This window comes from Geotrypetes seraphini, chromosome 1 (assembly GCF_902459505.1).
Source record: "Geotrypetes seraphini chromosome 1, aGeoSer1.1, whole genome shotgun sequence".
Lineage (NCBI taxonomy): Eukaryota > Metazoa > Chordata > Amphibia > Gymnophiona > Dermophiidae > Geotrypetes > Geotrypetes seraphini.
In genome coordinates this window covers 338,463,445-338,486,090 of record NC_047084.1, presented here as the reverse complement: position 1 = coordinate 338,486,090, position 22,646 = coordinate 338,463,445, and positions in this window count along the sequence as shown.

Here is a 22,646-nt window from a genome sequence, read left to right as displayed (position 1 = left end):
AAATTGAGCAGTAAAAGAGGACTCTTTAGATGTGCTAATATGACGCTGGTTTGAAAAATTTGGTAAAAAAAGCAAGTTAAACAAGGTAGTCTCCATCGAGAGCTGTACACTTACCCCCTCTTTTACTAATGCGTAGTGCGGGTTTTAGCGCTGGCAGCAATGGTAACTGCGCCGACCCTCATAGCAATTCTATGAGCATTGGAGCAATTACTGCCGCTGTCAGCGCTAAAATCCATGCTACACGTTAGTAAAAGAAGGGGTTAGTCTAGCAAGTTTCCAGTTTTTTTTGTATCATAGGAAAAATAGCTTATGAAAACAACTGGAAACTTGCTGGACTAAGGGGCCCATAATCGAAACAGAAAACCATCTAAAAACCGGCCTAAATCGGCACTTGGATGATCTAACAGACAAGTCGTTCAAGTGCCAATAATCGAACCGGGTTTTAGACGTATTTAAAAACGACGTAGGCCTTCAAATGCTGCTGAACGACCAGATTTAAATGGGGTGTGTCAGGAGGAGTGTCGAGGGCAGGATTTGGGCAGGCGTGGACCGTCCTAGACTTAGTCGGGCTGCATGCATAAGCGAAAGTTTTACAACACAGCCTAGACGGACCCTAGACGTTGTGACTTAGGCCATCTAAAACCAGATGTAAGTCACAAGAAGGTATCCAAAGTGACCAGATAAGCACGGCAGACACAAAGTACAGATCCCCCCACACTGCCCCAGTGATCACTGACCCCCCCTCCATAAAAATCATAATAACAACTTTACATATCTGCCTCCAGAACATCAGCACCTGGCAGCCTGGTAGCCTAGTAGAACTGCAGAGGTGGCTTAAGTGGTCTTGGGGGTGGGTTAGTGAACCATGGAGAGGAGGACCCAGGCCCATAAGTCACTCTAATCACTGCATTCATGGTAAAAAATGTGCACCCCCCTAACCCTTTTGTACTGCCATATAAGTGGCTCCTATAGCCATAAGGGCTATTGGGGTGGTAGATAGGTGGGTCTAGTAGATTCTGGGGGTGTTTTGGAGGGCTCACCATGACCTATAAGGGAGCTGTAGTGAGATGTGTATGCGGGCCCCTTTTTGTGAAGTTTACAGCAGTGCCCTGTAAGGTATCCTGTAAGGTACTACTCAGGTGCCATGTCTGGGTGTCTAGTCCATCACTTTTCTGGCCCCTCTCGCGCCCAAAAGGTCTTTTTCAAGGCGTTTGTGATTTGGACAAATTTTTGAATGAAAATGGGGTATAAAGATGGGTGACTTAGCGGGCTGGGCTATAAGATGGCTGGATGTACAGTTGGATGATTTTCGAAAAAAAAAAAAAAATGTTGGATGTATTTTTCAAAAATGGACCTTTTCCCGTGTCCGACTTTGGGCAACTTGCGACTTAGGCCCAAAACGGACTTAGATGTTTCTTTTGATTATGCCCCTCCAAGTGTTTAGCCCTTAATGGAGACTACGTTGTTTAACTTGCTTTATTACCAAACTTTTTAAACCAGACTCATATTAGTGCTCCATATTAACATCAGTCTATATCTTCTTCTCTTATATTGGATATCCATTTGTGTTTTCTAGAGCTAGCAATAAGATAATTATCTTGTTTCTTGTTCTCCCCTTCTCGCTCTCTCGCTCTCTCGATATCATTATATACATCTGAAATGTTAACTGTTTCAGTTTCTGTCTCTAATCTTAAGTCAGACATCTTGGTGCCAATTCTTTCCTCCAAAGTACAAAATCAGATGATTTGGGGTCCTATTAACCAAAGTGAAATAACGTTAGTTACTGCACGACTTAATGTACGGTAAGTGCAAAATTAGTGTAGTAAATATTCTATCAAGAATTAAATTTAAGATTTTGCTGTTAACCTTCATAGCGCTGAAATCTGCCTGTCCTGGCTATTTATATGATAGATTGCAAATATATACGGTAATCCAGTAGAATGTTGAGATCCAGTCAGGACCTATCACTAATGAGGGGATTGAGGCTGGTGTCTGCGATGTTCTCTGACATGACGTCTTCCTGGTGGAAAATCTTGCATAAAGAACTCAGATTGGAAAATAGTGAGAAACAGCTTAAAATTTTTTAAAAAATATGGTTCTTTCCAGGCTATGTTTGTCATCTAATTTTATGCGTGTGATTTTATGTGAACTGCTTTGAACAAACTTTGATGTTGTATAGACGGTATACTTGTTTAAGTATTTTCATAAAAATAAAGGTAGCAGGAATGTAGCCAGCATGTGCCCTACATTTACTGCACAGGGCAGACACACATTGCAAGGTAAATGCATTGGCAGATAGCATGGGTGCCTTAGCATTAATTGTTAATGTATTTACTAGGGCCTCTTTGGTTTTAAGGAAAATCTCTTAGCACCAATTGAAACCCCACCCTCTGGAGAATATCAATATGCTCACTTCTCTCCTACTCTCTGAAGTGCATCAGAACCCCCCCCCCCTCGAGGCTGCTGATTCTTTCTTACTCTCCTGAAAACTCCCTGGTACCTAGGGTGGAAGGGCAGTATTAATCACCAATCGCTACTCCTGTCTTCCATGCTGAGGTTAAAATGGTGGCTATGACCCCTAGTGTTTCTATTGAAAGCAATGGAAGTAAAACCCGGATGTCTCGATCCGTCCTCTTTTCCTGGAGCCATTGGTTAACACTAAACTGGTATATACTAGTATGTACTACTCCAGTGGTTCCCAACCCTGTCCTGGAGGACCACCAGCCAGTTGGATTTTCGGGACAGCCCTAATGAATATGCATGAGAAAGATTTGCATATATTGGAGGTAACAGGCACACAAATCTGCCCCATGCATATTCATTAAGGCTATCCTGAGAACCTGAATGGCTGGTGGTTGGGAACCACCGTACCACTACAAAGCACTATGCAGCCCATCCATTTGGTGGTGAACTTTTGATAACCGCTGCACGCCTATTTCTTCTCCCTATTCCAGAAAGAACTAAAACCCTAAACAAATGACCCTGCAGCATAACCTGCTAGATTAATACTTTTGTTTTTCACTCATTGTTTTGCTGTCTTTCATGTATTTTACTGCCACGTTTGTGGTTATAAGTATGGAATCTAAGCAAGCGAAAAGAGCTGTTTGAAATTCTAGCGCCCTTGCTCCTTGTAATTAGGTAGCCGTGATAAACTTTGCTTTAAGAGAAAAACACAACAGAGGGGGAGTCATAGTTAGGAGCAGCCATTCACCCTGTAATCGAGAAACATGAAAGTCAACAGGAAAAGCCAGCAAAGAAAACCAAAATGAAGTTCCGGCACATGTTTGTACAGATCAGAAATTGTCGAGGCTCAGCACTGCAGAATTTGACTAACTCCTCAGATTTTTCTGGGAGGTGTACATTAAGGAAAGCAATAACTTCTACAGCTCTTGCTTGCTGTCTCCACTGACCAAAGATACGTTCAGTGCATATTTTTTATTTTTTTGGGGGGAAGCAAATAAAACTAAATTGTGAATGGGAAAACAAACTACAAGACAGAACTGAATGAATTAAATGTTTAAAAGGCAACCTACCTAGCCATCCTCCCCCCCAACCCTTTCAACTTACCTGTTTCACAGGAGCTCAGTAAGAAGCAGATCTCTCTGTCCTGGCAGCTCATTCTTTGAGCATTAAGACAGCATCTTGGACGGTTTCTTGAGGCTTGTAATTCCCTGCTTGGATTCTATCCTGTTCTCCCGTTCTCCCTGCTGCATTTACTCCAGACAAATATTATGTCACAAAGTTAAGGTGTATTTCGCCTAAGCAACTGAATCATCTATTCCTAATGCTACAGGTCAACCAAGGGATTCTCTGCCACAGATAATTACAAGCTGTTGCTTCAATTCTGGGACAGATCGAAAGATGAATTGCATGCCTCTCGTAGGGGGTCAGACCAAATAGCTGCACATCGCTGTAATGCAGCAAAAAATAACACGGAGAATTAAAATCAAAGGAAAACAGCTTGGCTGCCTGCAGTGAAACTCCACCTCAGCAGACTTCATGGAGTGGTTGGTGCACCACAGTTTCATCTAAGACCATTATTTGATCAGGCTATAATTAACCGGCACTTTCTACCCTGGACTTTTTGCAGGCTGTGATTTTATTTCTTTATTTATTTTACATTGCTTTAGTCTAAGTCAGTGTCCTGCCAACTTTTTTTACTCGGTGGCACCGTAAACTCCGGGCTGCGGCTGGAGGGCACCTGGAAATGCGCGGACATTGACGTGACGATGTCACGCGCATGTGTGATGTCCTCGCGTCGATGTCTGCGCAAGCGGGAAGGCCCTCTAGACGGGGCCCTGAGCCACCAGTGGGGGACAGTGGAGCAGGAGAGGCACGGAGAAGAAGAGAGACACTGGCGAGAAGAAGCACAGGGGCCGGCTAACTGCCTATAAGATGTGGCTCTATTGGCGAGAGGCACATCCTATAGGCAGTTAGCCAGTGCCAGCGTCTCATGGCACACCCGGAATCTCGCCGCGACACACAGTTTGCGATACACTGATCTAAGTGGATAATTTTTCAAGTGTGTGGATGCATGAAAGGTATGTATAGATTTTTCCCTGTGGAGGCACTAGCAACTTTAAAATAAAATTAAGCAAGTAATTCCCTTTGAATGCCCAAATTTCCCAGGTCAACTTATATATATATTTATGATTTTTCTTTTTTTTTTCTTTACATAAGGGGGGTAGATCTATAACTTGGCCCTGCTCTGAGTATGCGCTCATGAGTCATCTCTGAGCCATCTGCCTATCTTTTGCATATGGACCCTTTGATTGCATGGGGGCATTTCAGACAAATCTGTCTGCCATGCATATTCCGTCTGGGCCACCCTTCCCTGCTCTGCACCCCCCTGATAGCACTTACCTCTCTAGAGAGTGTTGAATTCCTCTTTAAATGCCTCCTCAACCTTCCCAGGCCTTTCTTATCTTCGGGTGGTTCCTCCTCCAGCCAGATATGGGGAACCGATGGTGTTCCTGCCTCAGAAGGGTTTCAGCAGCTCCAAAATTAGGTTTTCATGTGGTAGCAGCCCATCTTGCTGCCTAAAATCACATGTAATTCGGGGTATAAATGTAGGCATGCCAATTCATGTTTACACTAGAATTCTCCATTGGCATCTGGACACACAGATGTCTTTATAGAATTAGCAATCAGAGCACAGCATCAGCAAAACTAACTTGAAGCGCCCCAGGCGCCACTCACCCTTACCATGCCACTGATCCATGCAGGGCCGGATTTTCCTATAGGCTAACTAGGCTTCAGCCTAGGGCCTCAAGATCAAGAGGGGCCTACATTCAAATTGTTAGCAAAATTAAAATTACACTATTCTAAAAACAGTGAACACTAAAACACTGAACTGAAAATAAGGAGAAATTCTACGCTTCGGGATCGGAACCGGCTCCGGCTGCAACGGGGCGCCGACTCGGCTTCTCCCTTTCTTTTTCTCGCCCTGGGAGGAGGATCGGGAAGGGAAAGAAGTCAGTCCGGAAACAGCTAGGCAAAGCCCAGCCCCGCGGGGAGAGAGGCAAAACATGGATCCGTCAGGACAGGGCGGCCCAGACTGGCATCGGGGGGGGGGGGGTTCAGTGGAAGGGGGATGGGAGGCAGGCAGGCTGGCATTGGAGTGGGGGTGGGGGGGTTTAATGGAAGGCAGGCAGGCAGGATGGCATGGGGGGTGTTCAATGGAAGGGGGATGGGAGGCAGGTGGGCATCGGAGGGGGGGGGGTGAGGTGAGGAAGGACGCACTGGGGGCACTATGGACATAGGAAGGGCCAATGTTGTGTCTTATGTTTGATTAGTTATAGTTACAAGTACTATATATGGTGCTGAGAATAAATGTCCAAATAAGTGTTCTCAACTTTTTTTTATTTATTATCCGTGTCACATATTTTATAAAGGTTAGTACCAATAACAACATGTTTCATTTAACATATTGATATAAATCACAGTAATGATGTATCTTATTATCTCTCATGTAATTTACAAACTTAAAAATGGGAGGTGAAAGGGCCTCATAAGTGGAATAGCCTAGGGCTTCTTTTCATCTAAATCCGGCCCTGGATCCATGGTATCCTGTTTGTCTGCCTTGTCTGTTTAGATTGTAAGCTCTTTTGAGCAGGGACTGTCTTCTTTGTGACTCTGTACAGTGCTGTGTACATCTGGCAGCGCAGTAGAAATAATTAGTAATAGTAGTAGGTAACGGCAGGAGTTGCTGGATTAAGGAAAAAAATCATTTTTGTAATTGATTTTAATGGATCAAAAATAAATATAGTGCACAAAACCGAGCAGTCAAACAGGACTTACAGTAATTAATCATAAACATAGGTAAGTCAATAAAAAAAGATTTATTTGCTTTGGAAAAAGAAACATGACACTTAGGGCTCCTTTTACTAAGGTGCACTAGCGTTTTGAGCGCACGCTAACCACGCGCTAAACAAAAAATACTAACACAAGCTCTATGGAAGCATTAGTGTTTAGTGTGTGTGCCCTTAGGTGTCCTTTTACTACGGCGCGCTAGTGCGTCTTAGCGGGCGCTAAATGCTAACGTGTTCTAGTGCATCTGTTATATCCTATGGACGTGTTGCCACACGTTAGCATTTAGCGCCCGCTAAGACGCACTAGCGCGTCTTAGTAAAAGGAGCCCTTAGAGAACAGCATGAATGTTAAATGCTCAGTGTCAGGCAAAGGTTGAAATGGGCTTGACTTTCCTTCAGAGATCGCCAGGAAGCATGAAAACTTCCTTTGGTTAGTAATTTCATGGCTTTGGACTTTTTATTTTTTTTTTTTTGATGATTTTTTTTTTTTGATGGCTTATTACAGTGACGGATCTTGACGTCGCCCACACTTTGCTACCACTATACAGTTTTTTTGTGACTTTTTGTTTTTCCCTCTATTTTATCCATGGACCCCTGACGAAGGTTTGTCCGAAACACGGACCGTGTCGGGTCCCCTGATTGGTAAAGGGTTTTTAAAATTTTTATATATTTTTTTGTCACAAATAAATTTTGCCTGCGTCTTGTACAGATCTGCAGTTTTATCTTGTTTGCTCTTGGTTGTTTCTTTACTGCAGTTTAGGTTGGAACTCTTCTTTTTGTTTTGTTGCTTTGGACCTTGTGGGAGACACACAGTGAAAACGTTTATGAATCTCCTCTTGGAGCAGTATTTTTGGTTGCACAGCAGCAGATGTTTTTTTGCCATCGGTGGGGCATGTGTTGCTTGTGCAGTGGCTTGTGCTGTAGGTCGCTTGAACTTTTAAAACAAGATAAATACTAATGTTAATAAAAGGGAGAAGACGTTGGAAATGTTGCTGTTGGTATGGAAAAGAATCTTTATTACAACTTCTGTTTTTTTTTAATTGCTCTCCTTGGGTTTTATTTTTTTTTGGCAGAACTGTGATTACTCTATCCCTGTTTAGGAAAAGATGTATACTTTTTTTTTTCCATTGAGTGCTTTTTTTGAAGATATGAATTTCATTTCTTCCTAAATCTTGACCCCCAATAGTGTTGCTTCATGACCATGCACAAAAAATACCCATAATCAAGGAACAGGTCATCCACCTTAGGTGCTCCTTAAGACATCTCCGAGGGATTTCCCCCTGCCAGGATCATCTGAGCCGCGAAGCCCTACACCCCTTCTCCGACATCCCTTAACATCCCCCTGACATCCCCAGACCACCCCCTGCATCACCTGCACATCCCTCCACATTTCTGGACCCCCGACATCCCTGGACCTTCCCCCGAAACCCCCGACCCCCGTACCTTCCAAAGATAAATCGGCAGGAGGAAAACCCACTCCCTCCTATTTACATGACCGCGTGCTAAGAATGACGGGCCTTCCCCTCCCAATGCATCTTGGGATGCAGTGGGAGGGGCCTAAGGCTCTGATTGGCTCAAAAGTGGGGGGGGGGGGGGGTCCGAGGATGTTGGGATAGGTGTCCAGAAATGTTGGGTGATGTCGGGGAGGATGCGGGGATGTCAGGTGGGGGATTGGGGGATATTAGAGGTCCAGAAATGTTAGGGAATGTGGAGGGGGGTGCCAGGGAAGGGGGTCCAGGGATGTCAGAGGGATATTGGGAGATGTCAGGGGGAGAGGTGTAGGGCTCCGTGGTTCAGATGATCCTGGCAGGGGGAATCCCCATCAGCTGAGCCAGCAGGAATCCCTGAAACTGATTCAGCTGATGGGGATTCCTCTGCCATCATCAGACAAGGTAGTTCAATACGTCTAAAAAACATGCTTTTATGCAATTTTCATGTGGATGTTTTTATTTTTGAAAATGGCCAAAAAAGAGATGTCCTAAGGACCAAAACTTATACATAGGTTATTTAAAAAAAATAAAAGATAGACATCTGACAGTTTTGAAAATGGACATTTTTTTTGCTGGGTTTGTGGATGTCTTGCCCAAAACATCCAACCTCAGACTCAGAGGTCCTATCGAAAATGCCCCTCAAGGTGTACTTTTTAAAAATTCTTTATTTATTGTAATTTGAAATAATATACAAGCCATACAACTTGAGCAGGAAAAACGAAAGAAAACATTTGACAAACTCAGAATTAAGTAACGGCCTCCTTTACAAAGCCGCGCTAGCGGCCCCGCTGTGCTAAGGGCCCTGACGCCCATAGAGATTTTTAAGGGCTTTGGGACTGTTGCCGTGCGGCAGCCGCTAGTGCGGTTTTGTAAAAGAGGCCGTAAGTGTTATAGGAAACAAAATTATTCTCTTTTTAGACCTCAACCATTTTGTAGGGGAGAAGTCATACTACATGGGACTTTAATGAAGAAAACAAAAAGAGAGAAAAACTAAAGGCTTAAATGGTGGCTCCTACATCTGTAATTACATCCTTTTATCCTCTCGAGATCTTCCTTAAGTCTAGAAAAGTCCGCAGATGGTCGGGAACAAAAAAGGTGTACTTTGTCCCTGCATATTTAATGAGGCGCTTGCATGGATACATTAGTTGAAAGGTAGCCCCTATCTCTTTTGTCTCTTGTCTCATTACTAAGAAAAGTTTCCTTTTCTCCTGGGTTTCCTTATTCACATCAGGGAATATCCATAGTTACTGCCCAAGAAAGGGCAAACGAGGGAAGACTGCGAAGATCTCCAAAAGGATCTAACGAAGCTGGAAAAGTGGGCCGAAAAATGGCAAATGAGCTTCAACATAGGGAAATGCAAGGTCATGCACGTGGGGAAAAAGAACCCGATGTTCACTTACAAAATGGGGGGAACACCACTAGGGGTCAGTAACCTGGAGAGAGACCTGGGAGTTATGGTAGACGCAACAATGAAAGCATCGGCGCAGTGCGCCACGGCCTCAAGGAAAGCAAAGAGAATGTTGGGTATCATTAAGAAGGGTATCACGACCAGGACGAGGGAAGTCATCTTGCCGCTGTATCGTGCAATGGTGCGACCGCACTTGGAGTACTGTGTCCAGTACTGGTCGCCGTACCTCAAGAAGGACATGGCGGTACTTGAGGGAGTACAGAGAAGAGCAACTAAACTGATAAAGGGAATGGAAAATCTCTCATATACCGACAGATTAAAGCAGCTAGGACTTTTCTCCCTGGAAAAGCGGAGACTTAGAGGAGACATGATAGAAACCTTCAAGATCCTGAAGGGCATAGAAAAAGTAGACAGGGACAGATTTTTCAAATTATGGGGCAACACAAGTACAAGGGGGCACTCGGCGAAATTGAAAGGGGACAGGTTTAGAACAAATGCTAGGAAGTTCTTTTTCACTCAGAGGGTGGTGGATACATGGAACGCGCTTCCAGAGGCTGTGGTAGACAGGAACACATTAAATGGTTTCAAGGAAGTTTTGGATAGATTCATAGAAGAAAAAGGGATTGAAGGGTATAGATAGATATAGACCACTACTCAGGCAATGGGCTTGAAGGGCCGCGGCGGGAGCGGACTGCTGAGCAGGATGGACCTATGGTCTGCCTCAGCGGAGGCAACTTCTTATGTTCTTATGTTCTTAAGGGAATCTGTGATTTATGGAAATACATCTTCAAAAGAGAATTTAAATATTGCTGAAAAATAAAGGAAACAACTAAAATGGCTCTTTCTTCAATTGTTGACACTTGATTCCAAGATCTCTGAAATATTTCCCAAGTCCATTTAGTTTGCACTTGGTGTATTTGGTTCTCTGTTACTGCTGGATCACTCCCTGTCTTTTTTTTTGTAGCCACAGGTAAATAATAAATCTTGTTTAAAGGAGGTATAGCTTCGGGAGCATATCCAAGATTATGTATTAAATATTTTCACTTTTTATTTAAAGTGTTTTTTTTCTTGAATGGGATCACATATTGAGAAGTAAACAATTAAAAAATTCATATATTTCAAAATCTTGAAGATTTTTTTAGGATCAATGAGAGATATCACAATTCATTGATAACCAATAGACACTCAACTAGTCTATGGTTTGGATTTCTGAGATCCTTTTTCCTTCAATTTTGAACATACCACTACTAAGGCCCTCTTTTTTTTTTTTTAATAAACTTTATTCATTTCAAATCTTAAATCAAGTAAAATAATGACATTTATCAATTGATAAATTCAATTGAAGTCTTATAATTGATCCTTGTATAATAAAATATTATCCCCCTCCCTTATTCATTTATGAAAATGATTTATCTCAGTGATAATCAAAAATTCCCTCCCCTCCCCCCCATAATATCTTAAGATTTTTATTCAGGGAAGAATATTTTTAATCTTTACAATAATCTATCAATGGCCTCCACACATCCTAAAATTTGCTATAATGTCCTTTTTGGGCGTATTTGGTCTTGGAGGATGAGATGTACAATGTCTGCATCTATGAGACAAACGTGTTTTTTCTTCCTGCATAGAGCTTTCTGGACCCCTGTTCGTTTAAAAAAATTAGATAGCTCTAAATCTGATAAATGCTGGCATTGTCATCTTGAAGCAGGGACTTTAGATCATTTGTTATTCTATTGTTCATATATATTAGAATTTTGGAAATCAATCTGGAATCAAATTAATTCCCTATTAGAAAATCAGTTTTATTTGGTATAGAAACGAGGGCTAAGAAACAAATCTCATCTAGTAATAACAAGTTATTGCTAATTTTAACTGGGATTGCCATTCAACAGATCACTTACAATTGGAAAAATTGGAATAGACTTAATTATTGTTTTTGGTGGAACTCTGTGTGCCATATATATAAAATGGAAAAGACAATAGCTGTCCCAAAAGGCCCTCTTTTACTAAGGTGCGCTAACCGATTAGCACGCGCTAATTGAATTATCGCATGCTAAACGCTAACGCGTGCACGTTAGTCTATGGACGTGTTAGTATTTAGCGTTCGCTAATTCAATTAGTGCGCGCTGATCAGTTAGCGCACCTTAGCAAAACAGGGGGGTAAACGTATAATGGTATGTGAATGTGCATTTTCACAGAACTAAGCATTTTTTTTCAGGTACCTTGTTATACTTTGCTTGTTCTTATTTCTTTTTGAGGACTGTTTGAGTTATAGTATCACACCTGGTTTCATTTTGTTATTCTTTCCAAACCAACAAACTGTTTGGATTTACACTTGTTTTGTTTTAATTTATTAACCTTAATTATGTATTAGGATCTATTTACTGCCTTTTTTGAAGGAGTTTTACTACAGTAAAATGAAGTCTTTCTGCATTAAAGTCAAAACCCAATATTACCGTAACTTTGTTTAACTTTCCATCTGTCCAGGGTTGTGTGAGTAAGAAATTTCTTAACCACACTTTGGCATCTCAGGCAGCTCTTCATGACAATGACTTTCGAATACTATTGCTTACAACTCGTTCCTATAGACATTTTAGAAAACAAGTAAAGACCTATCTCTTCTTTACATATTTGACTGACTAACTAACCATCTTATTTTATGTAACATGCTTATTTTTATAATCTTTTGCAAACTGCGTTGAACTTCTGGTTACGTGGTTAATAAGCACAATATTATGTTATGTAACTTATGTGATGCCATTCTGTGACCTTCAGGTCAGATTTGCTTAGCTAACTGGTTAAAAGTCTTCTTTTCACATTAAGTCCTGGGATTATTCTTTAAGGAAGTGATGCCATTGGCAATGACTGTTGTCCTGTTGTCTGCTGAAGTCAGCTCGTGAGAGAATCCTCTAGAGGTCTGCATTTTATTTCAGGAAACCACTAAGGGCTCCTTTTATCAAGGTGCGCTACGGGGGTTAGCGCGACGGACATTTCATCACGCGCTAACCCCCGCGGCAAGCCAAAATACTAACGCCTCGTCAATGGAGGCGTTAGCGACTAACGCGGCAGGTGGTTTAATGTGCGGTATTCCGCGCGCTAAACCTCTACCGCACCTTGATAAAAGGAGCCCTAAGTGTTGAATATGAATGTTGCAGATTACTGTGTGATGTAAAGAGGAAAAATCACTTGTATAACTAAAGTAAGTCTTCAGAGTAAGATGGTAGTGGTATCCTTATTAGATTACTATGACAGGACATCACTCACATCCTGTATTGGACTGATTGTCAGATAGCCTAAAACAACCAAGTCCTGCCAAACTTTTATTCCTTTTTGGGGGTTTGTTACTTTACAGATAAATAAGTGCTTTTTTTCAGGCTTCCTCTGTGCCTCTCTGGGCCTTTCATGGTATCTTATCTCATTCTGGAGTATTTGAAAGCTGAAGTGATCTCCAATTGCTCTGACTCCACTTATCCAATTTTCCAGAATGGTACCAGCATCCCTCAGATCGGCATCATATATAGTTGCTGCAGTGGGTCAGCGGCATATCAAGGGCAGGGTTAGCACTTATTAACATACTTAAATTGACATGAAAAAAGTATCTGCACAAATAGCAGGGGCTTATTAGGTAATAGGTAATTAGGTAATTACCTCAGCCTAACCAAGAAAAGCCTCCACAGACTTCAGCGGATTCAGAACACCGCAGCTAAGCTTGTTTTCGCAAAAAGCAAATTTGATCGCGTCTCACCACTCCTGTCTAAGCTCCATTGGCTCCCAGTAATCCCCAGGATACACTTCAAATGTGCGTGTCTGGCCTACAAGATCCTACATGGCATCCTTCCTGCCGTTATCCCTCTATCCTGGAACTCCCCAACCCCTACTTCCTCCAGATCCTCCCAAATTTTTAAACTATCCTTCCCTTCCATAAAAGGTATTTCCCATGCAGGCAAACTTGGGTCATCCCTCCCCTTTAGAATCACTGAGATCTGGAATAACCTCACCTCCCCACTCCGAACCTCAAGCTCCCTCCAACTCTTCCGCAAACACCTAAAAACCTGGCTATTCTCAAAACTGTAACACTTCCCCCCTTTTAGGCCTCTCACCTTCCCCTTTACACCTAACTCTTTAATCTCTCCACTGTAGTTCCTCTCTCATCCTTCTTCCTGTAAACCGTGCCGAGCTCCGCATTCGTGGAGATGGTGCGGTATATAAACCCAAGGTTTAGTTAGTTTAGTTTAATAGCCCCCCTTTTACTAAGCCACAGTAGAGGTTTCTACTGTGGCCTGGCACGCTAAATGCATCGACGCTGCTCCGACACTCAAAATTTCCTACGAGAGTTAGAGCATTTAGTGCCCTGGACCATGGTAGAAACCTCTACCACAGCTTGGTAAAAGGGGGCCTATTTTTTTCTCTAGTTAATTGTCAAAGGGAAATTTTTCTTTTTGGAAAAATGATGTGAAATGCTCACAGACTTTATACTTCTGCAGAGTTTGAAAATTACTTCCTATATGACAAAAGTTGCTGTAGAACTCATTGCTGTCTGAGAAACCTGTAAAAGCTGTTATGGGACCTTAGACTCTGCACTGAATGAGGTTTAGAGAGATTTGTGTTTTCAGATATTTTTATATTTTCACCAGGTTCAAATGTGTGACTTTCAGGGGGGTATCATGTGCCCTGGCTGCTGGGCCTGTAGACCTCCACTGCAGCTGGTGCTGCATCTGCAAGCCTCTGCTAGGAGTCACAGCAGATATGAGGAGATAAAGAGGAAAACAAAGAAGGATCTGACACAGTAGGAAAGGGATTGAGAGGAGGGGGATTAGATAGGGAAGAGAGGATGAGAAGTGATGGCGGGGGGGGGGGCAAAAAAGAGAAGGAGGTAAGAGCAAGAGAAGAGTGATCAAAAAGAGAGGGTGGGTGGGGTAAGGAGACAGAATGAGAGGAGGGGTGGCATAGAGGGCAGAAGAGCACATGAGGGGGACTGCAGGGTGGGGGTATGGAGAAAAAGTGAGAGGAAAGATGGTTGGGGCATGAAGAGGGGAAGGGCCTGGATGCAAGGGAGGGGTAAAAAGAAGAGATTGGTTAAAGAATAGATTTTAAGTTACACAAGGGTAGAATGACTGAGAATCTGTTAGTTTTCTTGTAGAGGGATGTTGAGATAGTTGAGTCCCACCCCCATGTTTTTTTTCCTGTGGGATGATGGGTATTAGACTGGGGCTTTAGAGTCCCTACTCTCCACAAGAATAATGACTAGAGTTCTGGCTAGTATAGGGAGAAACTAATTTCTGTTTCTCATTCTCTACTCATGCCCTGCACAATATAGTTGAGCTCAAGTTGTAAATGCACAGACATTTATGGTTTCTTGGGGATTCCATTTTAGTTTTTGCCAGTGCATTGTGGTCAGTTATACTGTATGAGAGGCTGATGACCAGTTCTCAGCCCAACCAAGAAGAGAATGAGGTGGAGGCATGAAACTTACAAGTTATTCTGCACTTTTCATGACACTTTTGGCTTCAATGATATGAAATGAAATTAAAAGTGTCAAGAAAAGTGTGCACTAACTTGTAAGTTTCATGGCTCCACATCATTCTCTTCTTGGTTGGGCTGAGAACTTTTCAGTGGCTCCTCGTATTCTGTATTTTGTGAAGGCCTGTCTGTGTTTTGTGTGCGTGACAGAAGTGAGATGTTCTGCAAGTGTAGAGGAGGGGAAAATCTAGCCCTCCATCCAGTGGCGTACCTAGGGTATGTGGCACCCGGGGCCCATCATTTTTTGACACCCCCCCCCCCATGTAAAACAATTTTTTTTTTTTTTTTTTTTTGCAATAACCATGAAATGGAATAAATGGTCAGAATAGAAACAGGCAGTGAAAATTTTCTTTTATTGAACCTCATATATGTAACCATTATTCCAAACATAACATAACATAAATTATGTCTAAATTGTCATGACATTAGAAGTACATATGGAGTAATTTAGGGGATGCTTGGGACAGTTCTGATTGTGTTAGTTCGGTTTTATGTGTTTTTTGAATAGAAGGGTTTTTATTTCTTTTTGAAGGTTTTGCAGTCTGTGGTTGATATCAATTGGTTGTAGAGTTGGGGGTCGAGTGTTGCAGCTCGAATGGCTAGGAGGTTGTCGAACAGTTTTTTTCTTTTGACGTTTTTGGTTGGAGGGTGTGTGAATGGTGCACAAGTTCTCCTATGTCTGTTTGAAGTGGATTGAATTATTTAGCTGAAGAAATTAGTTACCCCCCATTCCACACACATTAATTCTCTTCCATTTTTGTTCCCATTATAAAAAACACTGATAAGTTCCCAGAAAAAAAATACATTAAAATAAGAAGTGAAAACAAAGGCCCCTACAGATGAGAACATAACATAAGAATAGCCTAACTGGGTCAGACCAATGGTCCATCATGCCCAGTAGCCCATTCTCATGGTAGCCAATCCAGGACACTAATACCTGGTCAAAACCCAAAGAGTAGCAACATTCCATGCTACCGATCCAGGGCAAGCAGACACTTCCCCCATGTCTTAATAACAGATTATGGACTTTTCCTCCAGGAATTTGTCCAAATCTTTCTTAAAACCAGATACACTATCTGCTTTTACCATAACTTCTGGCCACTTCATTTTTAAGTTTAGATCTTTCCTTTCAAACAGAGACCTTGCTAGATGTCAAATACAGCACAAGGTAACTTCACATGGACTTAGCTGTGCAGGAAATGTGAATCTCCTCATACACCCACCATATAGTGCAAAAATGTGCAAAGGTCTGTTTTTTTCTTTCGATCACTACATAGCCTAATGCCACACAAGCAGCGCTGTTACAAACATATTCTGTAGGTCAATGCTAAGGATAACAAAGTTTCCTTCCTTGGACCAGAAGGAGATAAACCACTGGAAGAGATCCCAAAACAACACCCAAAGACCCACTCAGTGTGTGAATCAGTTGAGTGGAGTGGACTAACTGGGGGGTGGAAATGGGCCCGGAGTTTGCTCAGCAGAATTTCCCAGACCACCTCTTCCTCTCAACACATTGACACGCTGCCACCATCACCACTAGGAACACCTCACTGGGTAGGCCAGCTATGCTATAAACTTTATAAAACACATTATTATATTTTCTTATAAAGCACATATTTTAACTGACCTCTCTGACATCCTCAGCCTTTCCATTCACAAAAATAGAAGGAAGAAAAGTTCCCATTTCCTGCTGTCTCATGTCCCCGGCCTATACAATATTTTTTTTTCTGCAGACCCTTCAAAAGTCTGACCAAATCCTCGTTTCACTTGCATTATAAAGTACTGAGGATGCCATCTCTCCCCAATCCTAGGTCCTAAAGTCTAAGACAGTAGCGCAAACTAATGCTGCCAGATACAGGAAAAAAAAATTTTGATTCGATTCAGCCCTATTGAATTGGTTTTTCAATTCGATTTTCCTGCCCAGTTGGGTGATTTTTTTCAAAACTCCTGGTGGGTTTTATAGCTTTTTCACCCCCTTTGGCTTCTCCTAACCACACTGGCGCTGTGGTGTAAATAAAATAAAGAAACAAAAAGGACTTTTCCTCTTTCTGTTAAATCCTAGCTCACGTTTGCAGTCCAACACCAGCTCTGGCAGGATACACATTTCAAATCTGACATGTTATAATCACAAAACAGAAAATAAAATTAATTTTTCTACCTTTTGTTGTCTGGTTATATTTCAAATCTTGTTGGTCCAAGGCTCTGGTTTTCTTCTGATAACTTGCTTGCCAGGGTCTCCTTCTTTCTGCATGCTAACCATCCATCTGCCAACTCTGTCCTCCCTTTCTATTTCCCTTCCCTTCCCAGGAAGTCTGGTATCTTTCCTTTTTTTCATCTCCCTCCACAGATCCACCTTTTCTTAAATACCCTTTCATCCGGCATATCTCCCTCCTTCCACACCATCCCAGAGTCCACCTTCTCTCCGTTTCTTTTCCTAATTACCCTCCTATCCAGTATCTCTATCCCTCCTCCACACCATCCCTTGTGTCCAATTTCTCTCCCTTTCTGTTCCTTCCCTCCCTAAATCCCATGGTCCATCATCTCTCTCCCTCTTCTCTATTTTCAGACCCATTATTTCTTCCCCCCCCCCCAAAGTTTGGCATATGCATGTCTCTTTGAACACCCCCTTCCCTCTGTGTACTTCTAAATCATGGTCCCCCCCCAAAGGCCTGTCCCCCCCTTAAAGGTCTGCCTGTCCCACCTTGAAGGCCTGCACCCCCCTTGAAGGCCTGTCCCTTCCCCTTGTAGGCCTGTCCCCCCCTTGAAGGCCTGCCTGCCTGTCCCCCCCTTGAAGGTTTGCACCCCCCGAAGGCCTGCACCCCCCCGAAGGCCTGTCCCCCACTTGAAGGCCTGTCCCACCCCCTTGTAGCTTCTCCCCCCCCCTTGTAGGCCTGTCCCCCCTTGAAGGCCTGCCTGCCTGCCTTTCCCCCCTTGAAGGCCTGTCCCCCCTTGAAGGCCTGCACCCCCTTGAAGGCCTGCACCACCCCCCTCGAAGGCCTGCACTCCCTTGAAGGTCTGCACCCCCCCCCCGAAGGCCTGTCCCCCACTTGAAGGCTTGTACCACCCCCTTGTAGCTTCTCCCCCCCTTGTAGGCCTGTCCCCCCCTTGAAGGCCTGCCTGCCTGCCTTTCCCCCCCCTTGAAGGCCTGCCCCCCCTTGAAGGACTGCACCCCCCCGAAGGCCTGCACTCCCTTGAAGGTCTGCACCCCCCCCGAAGGCCTGTCCCCCCCTTGAAGGCCTGTCCCACCCCCTTGTAGGCCTGTCCCCCCCTTGTAGGCCTGTCCCCCCTTTAAGGCCTGCCTGCCTGCCTTTCCCCCCCTTGAAGGCCTGTCTCCCCCTTGAAGGCCTGCACCCCCCTTGAAGGCCTGTCCCCCCCCTTGTAGGCCTGTCCCCCCCCTTGTAGGCCTGTCCCCCCCCCTTGTAGGCCTGTCCCCCCCTTGAAGGCCTGCCTGCCTTTCCCCCCTTGAAGGCCTGTTCCCCCCCTTGAAGGCCTGCACCCCCTTGAAGGTCTGCACCCCCCCAAAGGCCTGCACCCCCCTGAAGGCCTGCCTGCCCCCCTTGAAGGCCTGCACCCCTTGAAGGTCTGCACCCCCTCCCCCTTGAAAGCCTGCTTGCCTGCCCGCCCGCCCCACCCTGAAGGCCTGATGCCCCGACCCACCCCGAAGGACCGCTCGCCCCCCTGGCCTCCCCGCACCACCTATGAACAGCCGCAGCAGGATCGCGAAGTCAGCGTCAGCGATCCCTGCGCTGCTTCCTGCGCCACGGTCCCGCCCCTCCTCTGACGTCAGAGGAGGGGCGGGATCGCGGCGCAGGAAGCAGCGCAGGGATGCTGACGCTGACTTCGCGATCCTGCTGCGGGCTGCTTCACAGGTGGTGCAGGAAGGTCAGTGGGGCGAGCGGTCCTTCGGGGGTGGCGGGGGACTGAACGGCAAGGCCGGGAACACTCCCTTAGGGCTGGTACCCGGGGCGGCCCGCCCCCCCCCCCCCTAGGTGCGCCACTGCCTCCATCTCTCCTCACTGTACTCACCTGTATCCAACAGAGGGTCTCAAAGTCCCTCCTCAAGGGCCGCAATCCAGTCGGGTTTTCAGGATTTCCCCAATGAATATGCATGAGATCTATGTGCATGCACTGCTTTCAATGCATATTCATTGGGGAAATCCTGAAAACCCGACTGGATTGTGGCCCTCAAGGAGGGACTTTGAGATCCCTGTTCTAGCTGATGTACTTATACGTATCTCCTGTTTCCACCAGGATTATGCATTTTTTTCTGTTCATTATTTAATGGGATGTCTTTGATTTTCTTTCTTGACTTTGGGAAATGCACATCTCTGTTAGTTTTGTATTTTGCACAGAATGGGGTTAATTTTAGAACAGGTTACCTAGTTTTTGGGGTAGAGGTGTCTAATTATAGCCTATATAAATACACATGGGTGCCTATAGGATAGAAATCACAGGAAGAACATCCATGTACATTTGCCCTCGGCCTCAACCCTTCATAACATGCTTGCACTAAAAGCACATACAAGTACATACAGCCTAGCCATCACACAGTCTTTTACACATAATGTGATTTTATAAGACTCTGTTCCCGATGAAGGACCGCAACAAAGCGTTTTGCCGGACGGAGAGTTTGGCTCACAACATTTGGAGGCAAGTTTCTCTTTTTGGTTTTCGAGATTTTCATCACTCACAAAACTCTGCATTCGGTACTTATGTGAACTTGAAGTTTTGCATGAGCTTGAATTTGTAGACATTATTTCGGCACTTGTGTCTGCACTTCAGCACATTGAGTATTTAATGCTCGGCAAGTGGTTACACGACTGCAGATTGAAATATAGAACCGTTTATTTACATTATGGAGTATTAAATGATGTAAAGAGTGATCCGGTGGCACTGGTGGAACTTGCCCACCCCCCTTTTACTAAACCGCAATAGCGGTTGTTAGCGCAGGGAACCGTGCTGCTCCTAGAAACATAGAAACATGACGGCAGATAAATGGCCCATCTAGTCTGCCCATCAGCAGTAACCATTATCTCTTTCTCTCTCTGAGAGATCGCACGTGCCTATCGTCGGGAGCAGCGTGGTGCATTCAGCTCGGCTCCCTTTGCTAATAACCTCTATTGTGGTTTAGTAAAAGTGGGGGTTAGTAAGTCACATGTAACACCACGGGAGTTTAGCCTTTTTATTTGGCAGGGATCTTAATACTGACTTCAATCCTTACATGTATATTTTTTATTGATTATTGCACTATATATATATACATTTGATACTATGTACCACTTCCCGACTTATAGAGTGAGAATTTTTTTTTTTGGGGGGGGGGGATGATTTTATGAGTTATTATGGAATCAATTCTATAAATGGCACAGAAAAATTCACACAATAAAATTTCACACTATTCTGTAAATGGCACTCAGAGTTGTGTTGTTTACAAAAAAGCATATGATGCCAGGATCCATGCCCACTTTTAGGTGCAAGGATTTAAACCAAGTAAAACCTAGTGCAAACTCTCACACCTAAATTATGCACGGATCTTCCTTATTCTATAAAACCACACAGAAATTCCAGGAATATTCCTGATCTGCCCAGGCCTCTCTCATGGCCATGCCCCCTTTTTGGATCCACATGGATCCCTGCACCTCAAAATGGGCACATACATTTAATTAATGTCTATTAACACAAATAATTATTAGTGCCCAATTATCAGCACTAATTGGCTTGCCATTGAATCAAATTGCACATGGAAATTGGGCGCACACCTAAATTTCTGCATTCAATTTTAATGCCATGTATAGAATTAGGCCAAATATGCATATATAAAAGCATATACATGAGAAAATGGTGTTATAAAATTATCACCTGGGAGGAAATGGCATTTTCCCTTTCTGTCTGATGTTGCTCTGCATGTAGCATCTGGTTCTTTGGGTTTGCTTTCTAGTTTAGTTTTTCTTTACATTGCTCTTATTCATATTTTGTGTGAATGACTGAGGTATGGTATTCTACTAGAGTGTAGTTTGTAACAGTCTAATGAGTTCTGTTTTCCTGGTAGGTATATTGATGTTCCAAAGCCTAGTGTAATACAGTATATAAATTGCTGTGTTTTCATAGGTGTGGTTGTTGCTGTGAAAGTTTAGGAATGGCAGTGTCACTACAGGGGTGCTTAGTATGATTTTTGAGAGGTTTTGAGTTACCATGTTTCCACGAAAATAAGACAGTGTCATTAATTTCGGGTCCAAAAAAACACACTACGGCTTACTTTTGGGGATATCTTATTTTTTCATGTACAACAATCATCTCTTCCTTCCTCTCCTCCACCCCAATGCTTCCTCTTTCCTTTCTCCCCCCCCTGTGCAGCATGTTTCCTCCCTTCCCACCCATCCCCCCGTGCAGTATCTTTCTATCCCTCCTTCCCTCCCATCCCCCTGTGCAGCAGAACCCCACCGACCCTCCCACCGTGAGACTGACATACCTCTGCTCTGAGGCCTCCTAAAGCAGCAGGGGTGGGGGTTTCTGAATCAACGAGTCTGATTTTTCAGCAAATCAGGCAGCACTAGTGTCAAGGATGGAGTTAGGGAGTGTCGGGGACATTTGGAGGAGGGGAGCTTCGGGGGTCAACTAGAGCTTATTTTTGAGGTAGGGCTTATATCAGGAGCATCTTTAAAATCATGCTAGGGCTTATTTTTGGGATAGGTATTATTTTCGGGGAAACAGGGTATTTGTGTGCTTGTACCTGAAATGACTACCAAAGTTTGGATATTCTTTATAATGTATGGTTAGTAGTAAGTTAAGGCTGCCAACTGGATCAAGATGTGCAAGACAGATTTGAACCAATCTTGGGTTTACCCTGTTGCATACAGGGACCTGTAGTTCAGATTTCCTTATTGCATTCCCTAAGAAAAGCAAGACTACAAGTCCAAGCATGCACTTGGGTAACCCCAGGACTGGATCAAGCCTGTCTTATGTAAACAAAGTCACACAATTATGCAAATATTTATGTAAATCATGTCCCTTCTCAGGCATCTCTCTGCTGCAGTTAGGTGTCCAAATGTCACCCAAATGACCAGCCCAATGATCCCATTAAACAAAAGAGCCATTATTCTATGAAATTCAAGCATCATGATATTTGACCTCTGTTTAATCTGTTTCCTCTTTATTGTGTTGTACATTCTGTGAATAAAATTGTCATTGGGAAGGAAAAAATGAATGGAACACAAGGTCAACCCAGCACATCATACCAAAGGAATTTAATTCTACTATAGAAGGTATGGTAGTGGTGGATACAGATAATCAAGCTAAAGTTATATAACAATTATTAATGAATGCAAGAGCACAAAAAAGTACAAAACATAATTGTAAGAAAATATAATACAAAGTTCCAGCTTATGTAGCAAGAGCCTTACTCAGAAAAACATTTATTGTACAAGACAAAAAGCTTGTAGGTTATTTAAGAAGTCTTATTTGCAATTTCTTTGTGGAAATGCCCGCATTTTCACATGTGCATTGCATACACATTTATAAATCAGTTTCAGAAAGCTGCGTTTGCATGTGGGCATCCATACCCTATAGAGATTTCAAGGCAGAGTGAATTGGATGGGGCTTGGGCAGAACTAAAATAGACAAATGCGATACTAGCGTATGAGGAAAACTTCCACATCGGCTTTTATGCCTGTTCAACAGCAAAGTTTCAGCCAGGGCTTTACAAGTATGATTAAGGGAGTCATTCTCCTTAATCCCATATAGTTTATGTCTATTTGTGAAATGATACCATGGTTGGAGCGGAGGGGGTATGGGCCGAGAACCAGGAAAGTCAGGTCCAAATCCTATTGCTGGCCCTTGTGATCTTGGGAAAGTCACTTAACCCTCCATTGCCTTAGCTACAAATCTAGAGACCCTTTCACCAAACTGTGGTAAAAAAGA